General features: G+C 55.5%; 1 long non-coding RNA gene across 2 annotated transcripts; it reads left to right on the top strand.

Annotated features, from left to right (window-relative positions):
* Window positions 1-215: 215 nt before the first annotated feature.
* On the top strand, window positions 216-9359 carry LOC106628218 (uncharacterized). 2 transcript variants are annotated; one of them, XR_015774051.1, is made up of 3 exons: window positions 216-283; window positions 4515-4684; window positions 8972-9359. It is a non-coding gene; the product is annotated as an uncharacterized LOC106628218 (long non-coding RNA). The 2 variants fall into 2 exon arrangements; XR_001331498.2 differs by having other exon boundaries at window positions 9013-9359.
* Window positions 9360-9640: the final 281 nt, after the last annotated feature.

Genomic DNA, 9640 nt, shown 5'->3' on the forward strand with positions numbered 1-9640 from the left:
GGGGTTTGGCCAGGGGGACACATTCGTCCTTTTAGATGCCTCCTCTCACCTTTCCTTAGCGCCAGAGCCTCTCGGGGGTGTCCCCCAGGTTGGGACAGCCTCTCACCCCATTCCCTGCCCGGGGGAGCTCCCGCAGCTGCCCTGCTTTGTGCTCTGCTTCCTCGGCACCGCTTATGCAAGAGCCTTTGGAAGCGAGACAAAATTACAGCGGGAAGAAATCATCGCACGGCTCTGGTGGGAAAAGATATTATCCTGCGTTGCCAGCGAGACCGGCCGTCGGCAGGTAGGGCCCGGAGGAGCGCTGCGTGGCAGGATGATCGCTGATAAGATGCCGGGTCCTGCTCCGATGGCCTCGGGAGAGGGAAGCGCTGTGCCGTGAAGCTATGGAAACAGCCAGGCCGGGTGCGGAGCGGTAATTGGGCCACTCGCATCACCGCAGGTACCCCGGCTCTTTGTGTGCCGGGGAGAGCGCGGCTGCGGGAACGGCCCTGGAAAAAGTTGTTCCATTGGAAGGGCTGCTCTGGCGGCAGCTGCCCCCCGGCCGTGCCCCCTCCCCGGGCCCCCGCCCTGCCTTTGAGTCACCTCGGGGCCGTGACGGCCGCATCCGCCCCGCGCCAAGGTCACGCTTAAAAGCATTGGACATGGCTGGGCGCGGAGGTGGGAGAGGCAATGCACAAGTCGCATCGCGTTTGAAGGAGTTGCGGCCAGGGCAAACCTCCCCAACGTGCCCTTCGAGGAAGGGGGCTCCCACCGCCTTTCATTATTTGCCAAGAAACGTAAGCCCAGAGGTCCGTGAAATTGTCAGGATGTGTGAAATCAGGCACCGCCGGGCAGCTCTCCTGCGCGACCATTTTAAATATTTAACGCGTTGATTATACAACATTTGTATTGAAACGCCGGTGTGGGCCCAGAGCCGGGCTTTGGGGAGGGGAGTGGAGGGGGGGATTTGGGATTTGGCCACCCTGCCCTGGGCTCCTGGCAGCCGCCGCAGCGCCGGCGGGGGGGCAGCGGGGAGCCTGTGCGGGAGGCACTCAGGCGGCGAGGCGCTCCTGCTCGGGAGCCTCCGAGTGACAAACGCGCTCAGGAGCAGGAATTCATTCCTGTAAATATGTTTGCATTATTTATTTTAAGCATTTTTATAAATCATAATAGGAGAGACATCTGCTGTTAAAACTGCAAACTGCATTCATGCCTAGGGCAAGGCGGGAAGAGGTTGTTTTTTTTTTTTCCTCCCCGGGAAAGCTTGGGAAAGTTTGGGGAGCACGGCAGGTTTGGGGGCGTGGGGACAGGGGGAAAATGTGCGGAGGCATTTTCTCGGTGGGAATTAAATATACCCGTTCCCTCCCGGGGGCTTTATTTACGTCCTTCTCGCCTCCTCCACCCCTCTGGCTTTTGACACCTTTTTTTATACGGGCTTTATCATGAGGATGGCATCTCCCTCTCGCCTTCCTGATGGCCAGAGAAGCTGGGACTAAAGCACCCCACTCCTCTGCAGAGAGAGGCGGGCACATGTGTGTGTGGATGGGTCTCGTTTCCCTCGGGCGCAGTGGGGAGGTCCAGAGGGGGATCCAGCACCTCTCAGTGACGGCACAGCACCAAAAATAAAAATAAAAATCCAAATCCCTCTCCCCAACCAGGTGGCATCTGCAGGTCCCTGGAGCCGAGAGCTTCTGGAGACGGCGGTGGCTGGTTCTGGGTGAGGGGAGGAAGCTCCGGGTGACTCTGACTCACCGCTCCGCAAGATTAATTGCCGGGCGTCGCAGGAGGTTTATCACTGCCACCCGCGCTCGGCGCGGCTGCGGCTCCTTCTGCCCGGGGAACCGGGGCGAGGAGGGGGCTGTGGCACCCAAACTGGGCCGGTGGAGCCGGTGTGGCCCTGCGAGGGGGAGGCCATGTGGGTATCTGCCCTTCGCACACCCCAAGCGCCAGCTCAGGTGCCCCAGGGTGCAGGGGGGTCCCGTGTCTGATTCCTGCCCGGGTCTCGCTGTCCCCTGCCTCAGTTCCCTGCCCCTCAGGGCAGCTGTGTTTGAGTTGGGCTCTCCCTGTTGCACTTGGCTCCTGTTTCAGAGCCCTTCTACCTTGTGGAGAGGCCCCACCATGGGAAACTGGTGGCAAATCCACTCTCTCTCCAGCGCCCATCCAGACTTCCCCTGCGTCCTGATGTCCTCAGCCATGCTGTCCTGCAGCACTGACAAGCTCAGCAACTGTGATGAACAAAATCTTTTACATAATCAATAATTAATGTCTGGGGTTTCCAAGCAGCTAATTAATCTCCTGGTGAATCGTGAAAAAAAAATGTTTAGGCTAAATGTGGGTGTTTTCAAGCCAGGTGAGCAGAGGTTCACGCTCAGCCCAGGCTCTTGTGTTAACCCACATCCATCCCTGGAGAGCTTCTTGCTCCAAGTGATGCTGTTCATTGCCAGAGTGTGGACAATATTGATCATAAATATTTGCCTAATGAGATCATATCTGCTTTCCAGCATATGCAGGGGGTGACCTCAAAAGGCCGGGTGTCCTTTGGGTGAGCTCCCAACGAGCTTAATTGTCTCTGTGAGTGTTGCAGCTCTGGAGGTGACCTGCACTGGGCTGTGTGAGGGGTCAGGTCAGTCTCAGCAACACTGGGATTACTGGAGGCAGGGAACAGACCTTTGCTGGGCCTCATCAGAACCTCCCAGCCCAGTGCTCCCACCCAAAAGCTGGGAAACACAAAATACAGCACATAAACAATTCAGGTTCCAGCCTTAGGCAAAGATTTGATAGGATTTTTCTGGTCACTGGTTGCAGATTCAGGGGAATATCACAAGCTTCATCCACCCCATTCCCCAATAGATTCTGACTTGGGAAACCTCTGCTAGGTTCTCTAGAAGCTTCAGCAGCAGTTGTACTCAGGCATGGCAGCCCTGCAATAGCTTTGACCCAATTTCAGGCAACCTGAAGGGTTGAAAAGTCCTCAAAGCAGCGAATTCTCTCTGCAAATTTTGGGAAGCCTGTGTGGTTCTCCCCTGCTGGAGCCCTGTGAGCTCTGGTAGATCAATCCCAAGGCAGATCTGCAGCCATGGCTCCTCAGTGGTGACCAGGGACAGAGATTTGCATCTCCCATCAGGTTCCTGACAAACGTGCCTGGGCACTGGTCAGGTCCAGGCTTGCTGCAGTCCATTTCTGTGTGAGCAGGCTATGAATTTGTTCTCCCCAGCTCTCTGGCTCTTCAGCTCGTCCCAGAATAGCCAAGTCAGTGACTCGTGGCTCATTTTGAACGATTGCCAAGCAGCTGCAGCTGTCCTTGACTTTATCTCTGCTCCAGTGTGGCTTTGCCCAGCTCCACAAGTTCACACTAGGAGACTCCACTCCCCCTTCCCAGAATAGAAGACATCCAGGGCCCAGTGTCAGCAAGTTTAGCAGCTGTGGGAAGTGTTATCCTTTGAGCAATCAGTAATTAGCCTGGTTGAAAGGCCAGAGTCCTTGTGGCTAATGAGTAGCTCGAGATGAGCCCTACAATCTCCTGACCCTCTTTAAGTTTTGCTGGTGGCTTCCAAAAGCTTCCTGGATTGCTCTCACCTTTATGCCAGCTCCCAATGGCCTTTTGTCATGGGAGTTGGTCCTTTCCAGCAAACCCAAAGCTCACGGTCACTCTTGCCTGGTCACCTCTGGTTATGTCCTGTTCCTCCTCACAGCGCCTGTGTTTCCATCACACCTTCCACAGCCCTGCTCCCTTCCAGTCTGCAGCCTCCCCATCCACAGCTGCACATCTGGAACTGCTGTCTCTGTCACCAGGGCTGGCCTTGGTCAGTGCTGGCTGAAGGTCACTGCTGGAGCTGGAGGGAAATGGTTGACCATGGCTGATGATGGTGATCCCCAGATCTGCTCCTGATGGATGGAGCTCACTCCTGTGCCTCCAGCCCCTCTTAGTCTTGCTGTCATCCTGGATAAAGATACAGCTCACCTCCTGGAGAGCCCACCTTGACCATGTGAGCGCTGATTTTTGGGTTTGGCTAGTGCTGAGGGTCTGTGAAATCAGCACAGAGAAGATTCAGCCAAGGGGAAGAGGCTGATCAGGCAGCAATTGCTTCTCTGTGCAGATACTTTGTGCATTCAGCCACTGGTTCCTCAGGAGCAGCATGGAAAATCAAGGCATGGTGGGATTAACAGATTTACCTGAGACCTCTGGAGCCTCCTTTTCCCTTGTTTTACCTATTAAGTATCTCTGCTTCCCTGCCTTGCAGACAGCAGCTTCTTCTCCTTCAGCGTTGTTCCAGGCTGGGAATATTCACAGCCCTGTGTTATCTGGTGTCAGCAAAGAGATGGGAACATCTTGGACTGAAGTCAGTTGATTTATTGTTCCCGATTCTTAGAGCAGCCCAGAGTATGACGGGATGGGATCTTCTCATTTGCTGTCACTTGGAGTGGGATTGGAGTGAAGAGGGTCACGAGAGTTTGAGGTAGTTCTCCTTATTTTACTTTTATTTTTACTTTCTTTTTTCTTTTATTTTTTTTTCTTCCCCCTCTTCTTTCTGAAGGTAGTTCCTCCCCTTTCCAGGATGTTGAGAACAGCAGTGGGATATTTATCCTTGAGAAGGGGAGGATTCAGAGGGATGTAAAGCAGCTGTGCAGTACCTGTGAGGAGGTGTTTGAGAAGACAGCCAGACCCTTCAGAGCAGTGAGAGGAGAGAGACACAACAGGTATGAGGTAAGTTAAGAGAAGTTCAGACTGGTGATAAAGACACGTTTTTTTTCCATGAAGGCAGCCAAGCACCAGCAGCTTGCCCAGGAAAGCTGTACTGTCTCCATCCTCTGAGGTTTCCAAGCCCCACTGGACAATGAGGTCTTGCAGTTGACCTTGCTTTGAGCAGAAAGTTGAACTAGAGACCTCCCGAGGTCCTCTCTGACCTGGGAAATTCTGCCACTTCATGTTGAGGTCAGCATTCCAGGACTGCTCCACCTCCTCATACAGTGAACTCCAAAGCAGATTTTTAGGTTCCTGAAGGCTGGAAGCAAGTGGCTGAACCATGTCTAAGGCCATGGATCACCACACACTGGCTTCATAAAATCATGTAATTAAATCCTGGAATGGTTTGGGTTGGAAGGGACCTTAAAGCTCTTCTCATTCCAACCCCCTGCCATGGAGGGACATCCTCCACGAGACCAGGTTGCCCAGAGCTCCCCCAGTTCTGCACTAGGACATGGATGGAGCCATCCCTGGCATCTCCTGGGCAGGGCTCTCACCCCAGGACTGTCCCAGGTATCAGAGTGAAGCAGAAGGAGAACCACAAGGTCTGGCAGCCGCCCAGCTGTCCCTGAGCCAACAGGAGCCAGCAGGATGCCCAGAGATGGCTCCTGCCATCCCCTGCGCTGCTGCAGGCCAGTCTGGAGCGCTCAGGGACCCGAGGGAGGCTGCGCTGGTTGAGTCAGTGCCTCTGAGCTCAGCCTCGTAAAAACCCTGCGGACCACAGAGGCTGATGTGCAGCACAGCCACGGCTCCTCCCTCCCTGTTTTCTGTGACCTCTTTGCGAGGCAGCTTTTGGTGCTGAGGTTCACATCCTCTCCAGATCTGCTGGCTATGGCAAAACGAAATTGGCTCTGCACAAGCTCCCCAGCTCCACGTGCACTTCCCAGCAGAGGAGATGGGGAGGGCTAAAATTGCGGTGTGCTGGGTGTTCCTGTCAGCAAGGCAAAGCTCACCTGGGGGATGCTCAGGGTTCCTTCAGCTTGTGCAGCTCCTCCCTCCCAGCCCAGCTCCCCCCTCCCAGCCCAGCTCCCCTTTGGGATGAGCGCTGCTTTGAGTGGGGAGTGCCAGTTCTTTAGCAACTCGACGTCCAGAAAAACCTGCAGTCACAGAACTAAATATAGCCCAAGAGAGGCCATGAATATGGTGACGCAGTCTGGAAGTGGTTCCTGGCTGTTCTCCAGCAGCTGGGAGCAAGGCATGTGGCTTTGGCTTTTTAGGGGCAGTGGTGTGCAGGGGAGGTGGGGGCCAGGGCTTGGCAGCACTGTGGGCTCGAGGGGGTCTGCATCCCAGCACAAGCTGGTGGGGTGAGGCAGCAGAAAAACTCGCGGTGCTTAGGGCTGGGAGGGAGTTTCAGTGGTACAGAGACCTAGTCCAGGATTCACTCAGCCGGAACGCCCTGGAAGATGGGACTTGGAGAAGTTCTGATGTGGAGACTTGTGACTTTTCCCTGTGGTTCAGGACCTCCTTTGGCCCTTAACCAACAGTGCTGGTGCTCCTGTGAGGGTCACCCCCTGGTCTCACCCCCTGGTTTCCTCCAGCCTGAGGACTGTTGGGTCTCCTGGGCTACAAGACCTCACCAGAAGGGATGCACAAACCATCACCACCACCTGTGGCTCCATCAGGGCCAAACCAGGAGGAGCAGAAGACAGCAAGGAGCCCCCAACCCCACCCATTGCAGGGAAGGCAGCTGGAAAAGTGCTGGGGAGCTGAGGCTGGACACCACGCTCAGCCAGGATCTCCTCCGGCACAGGGAGGTAAAGCTGGCTCTGGCTGGGAGCTGGAATGGAGTCACTGGGGACTGAGCCTCGCTGGGTGCCACACTTGTGCTGAAACATGGTGGGGGTAAGGTTTGGCCACCTCTGCCTCACTGTCAGCTGCTGGGAGCATCCCCAGGCCGGACCATGGCACTGTGTGTCCTTCCTCTTATCCCTGTGGCAAAGGGATAAGAGCTCTCCAAAGCTCTCCAAAGAAGAAATAAGGTGCAAGAAGGGATATCTCCAATCTGGCCTCCAAACTGGCCCTCAGAACCTCCCTGCTGCAGGGGCTGGGCCCCATTTTGGATGGCTCTGGAATGGCTCTTCCTCCTTGCTCAGCCCAGGGAGCTCCCAGGGCTGTGGGACAGGGTGCTCTGTGGGACAGGGTGCTCTGTGGGACAGGGTGCTCTGTGGAACTGCAGGGCTCCAGCCAGGACATGCTGTGGCCCTGCTCATGACCCAGAGCCACACTCCGTGCCTGGCTGCTGAGTGGGAGCCTCAGGAACCACTTCCAGGATGAATTGTAGGTCAGATTGACAGCATTCTGCCCACCCAGCCTTTTGGGGTGTGCCTGAGGGTGCTCACCCTGGTCAGACCCTCAGTGTGCACTCCAAAGAGGGAAATCTGCCCTTGAGCCTTGCTGCAATGTGTCCTCATGGAGGGGATCCTGCAGAGAGCCAGGTCCTGTGCCAAGGGAAGGGCAGGAGACTGGCAGAGCTGGTCCTCACATCCAGAGTGGGCTGGGAGCTGCAGCCATCACCTCATCGTGTCTGGGTGTGCAACCCTGTCTGCAGCTGCTTTCCTTGGACAATCTTTGCCACAGTAACAGCTTGATTTTAACTCTGGAACCTACTGATGGGAACCAGAACCAGCTTCTGGTCTGCCCCACTATTTCTCTGAATGAGTCTCATGCCCAAAAATCCCATGTGAGCCTGGGGAGGACAGCAGGAACCACGTGCCACTGTCCTGGGTGGTTCATTCTGTGGACAGCCCTGGAAAGCAAGGCAAGAGGCTGAGTTTAATGCACCCCACAGAGCTTGCCACATCCCATTCCCTGACTGCAGGAACACTCATGGTCCTCCTCGCTGATGTTGGGATGTTTATGGTCAACATTTTGGGAGAGGTGGGTGACCTGCACCTGACAGACCCCTGTCCCAAACTGTCCCAGGTGCCCCTGCCGCTCCTCTGGATTTGGGTTTACCCCTTGCCTGCCCAGGCTGAGATGCAGAGCCAGCCTCCTGTACATCAAAATATTAATCTGTAGGTTTCAGAGAGCTGAAGGAGCAGAGAGAGCCACAGCGGGAGCGCTGGGAAGCAGACGGTGCTGCTGCACGGAAATCTATGCCCAAATGCTCCATATCATATCATACAGCATATGTCTAGAGACAGGCCAGCAAATCCAGACCTGAAAATGTGTATAATTGCCAGGCAGGACTCTGAGACTGAAAGAGCTTCAAAGAAAACACAATTCCTATGTGTTGAGAGCAGTGTGGTGGTTCTCTGGAGCTCAGTTTAGTGGGACAGACCCTCCCCTTGCACGTTACTTCAGTCCTTGCAGAGCCTGAAGGTCAAACCTGGCTCTCTCACTTGCACCACCTTCAGTATTTGCTGGTTTGGCTCAAAACCAGAGTTTGCTGGTCTTAGCACAATACACAGTATCCCAGAATCATGGGATATCCTGAGCTGGGAGAGACCCCTAAGGACTATGGAGTCCATCTCCTGGCCCTGCACAGGACAGCCCATCAGTCACACCAGGATTCTCTTATATTTCCATCTATTGTCCCATATAGCTCTTTTTGCCTTTTCCTCCTCTCTCTGCAGCTTAGTTTTCCCAATCATTGCCCAGAAACTGCCCTGGAACAGTGGAAAATGCTGTTGCCATCAGATTTTACCCTGGTCAATGGCACGTGGCCTGGAGCTTAAAGGGAGTCCCCCAGTCACAGTGAGAGATTCCCTGGAGAGCCAGCACTCTGCCCTCCCTGGTTCCCAGCACAGGTCCTCAGGCAGCAGTGCCACCACCCTCTGCTGTCACACACTCTTGTCCCCGTGGTGGGCACCACCTTGAGGGCAGCCAAGCCTGCAGGCAGTTTGGGGGTGGCATTAGGTGGCCTGAATGATTTGTATGGGCTTCAGAAGTGACCTGAATTGTCAGCTGCCCACTTGAATTGGGAGCTGCCCAGGGGGTGCCAGGCTGGGTGCTGTCCCTCTGGGGACACAGACACCCTCACAGGGCTCCTGCCAGCTCTGGGCTTGCACCAGCAGCAGAGCGATGCCTGGGCACACCCCAGGCTGGGAGTCACGTCCCTCTGTGGGAAGGTCAGTCCCAGGGGGAGTGGGAAACCTCATCCCAGCTTCCCTCTGCACCTCCCACCTCCTTTTCTCTGTGGGATGTCCTCTCACATCCCACCCTAAGCCCTCCTGGCAGTGCCTCCAGCCCCATCCCTGCAGCATCACCTCCCCAGCCCCAGTCTCCCATCCCTCACTTCCAGCACAGGGGGAGCCTCGGGGCTCTCCCTGTCTCTCCTTCTCTTTCAGGAGCCAGGTGAAACCCAGCAGTTTTTAGGATCTGTGCTGGCAGAGAAGAGCGAGCAGATGGTGCCCTAAAATCCCCGCGCCCCGAAGAGTGAGCTAGTGATCATTTGTGAAGCACTTGAGATCTATTTTTTTCCCAGACCCTGCTGAGCCTGGCGAGGACTATAATTGCAGCCTGGACTGGCTGGAGAGGGCAATACCCGGATGGGCTCCTCGCCTTTCAGGCTGTAATTGGGCCCTGGCGATACAAAGCACAAAAGCTCCTTCCTTTCCTTCCTGTTTTGCCGGGCTCCCTCCGTGAAACCTTCCCCTGCCTGTGCTGGAAAATATGTAAATACCAGGGCATGGGAGAATTGCTCCCTCGTGCCTGCGTCACGTCTGAAATCCCCATTAAAAATATATGTTCCAAAAAGAGCACCTCTGCACCGAGCACAAACTCTCCTGGCAGTGGGGGCTGTTTGAAGGGAGCGGATCAAAGGGAGGAGGCACGGAGCGGCTGTCCCAGCTAAATTAGCAGCAGGGATGGGGGTTTTGGAGGCTCCACAGGATCAATAGGACTATCTGGAAATGCCTGGCAGTCACGCAGGAGGTTGGGATTCAGCAGCGGGGTCTGCAGCGCTGTGCTGCGGCT

Source organism: Pseudopodoces humilis, chromosome 17 (assembly GCF_049639895.1).
Source record: "Pseudopodoces humilis isolate 2021_Gansu_Grassland_sample_001 chromosome 17, ASM4963989v1, whole genome shotgun sequence".
Taxonomy (NCBI): domain Eukaryota; kingdom Metazoa; phylum Chordata; class Aves; order Passeriformes; family Paridae; genus Pseudopodoces; species Pseudopodoces humilis.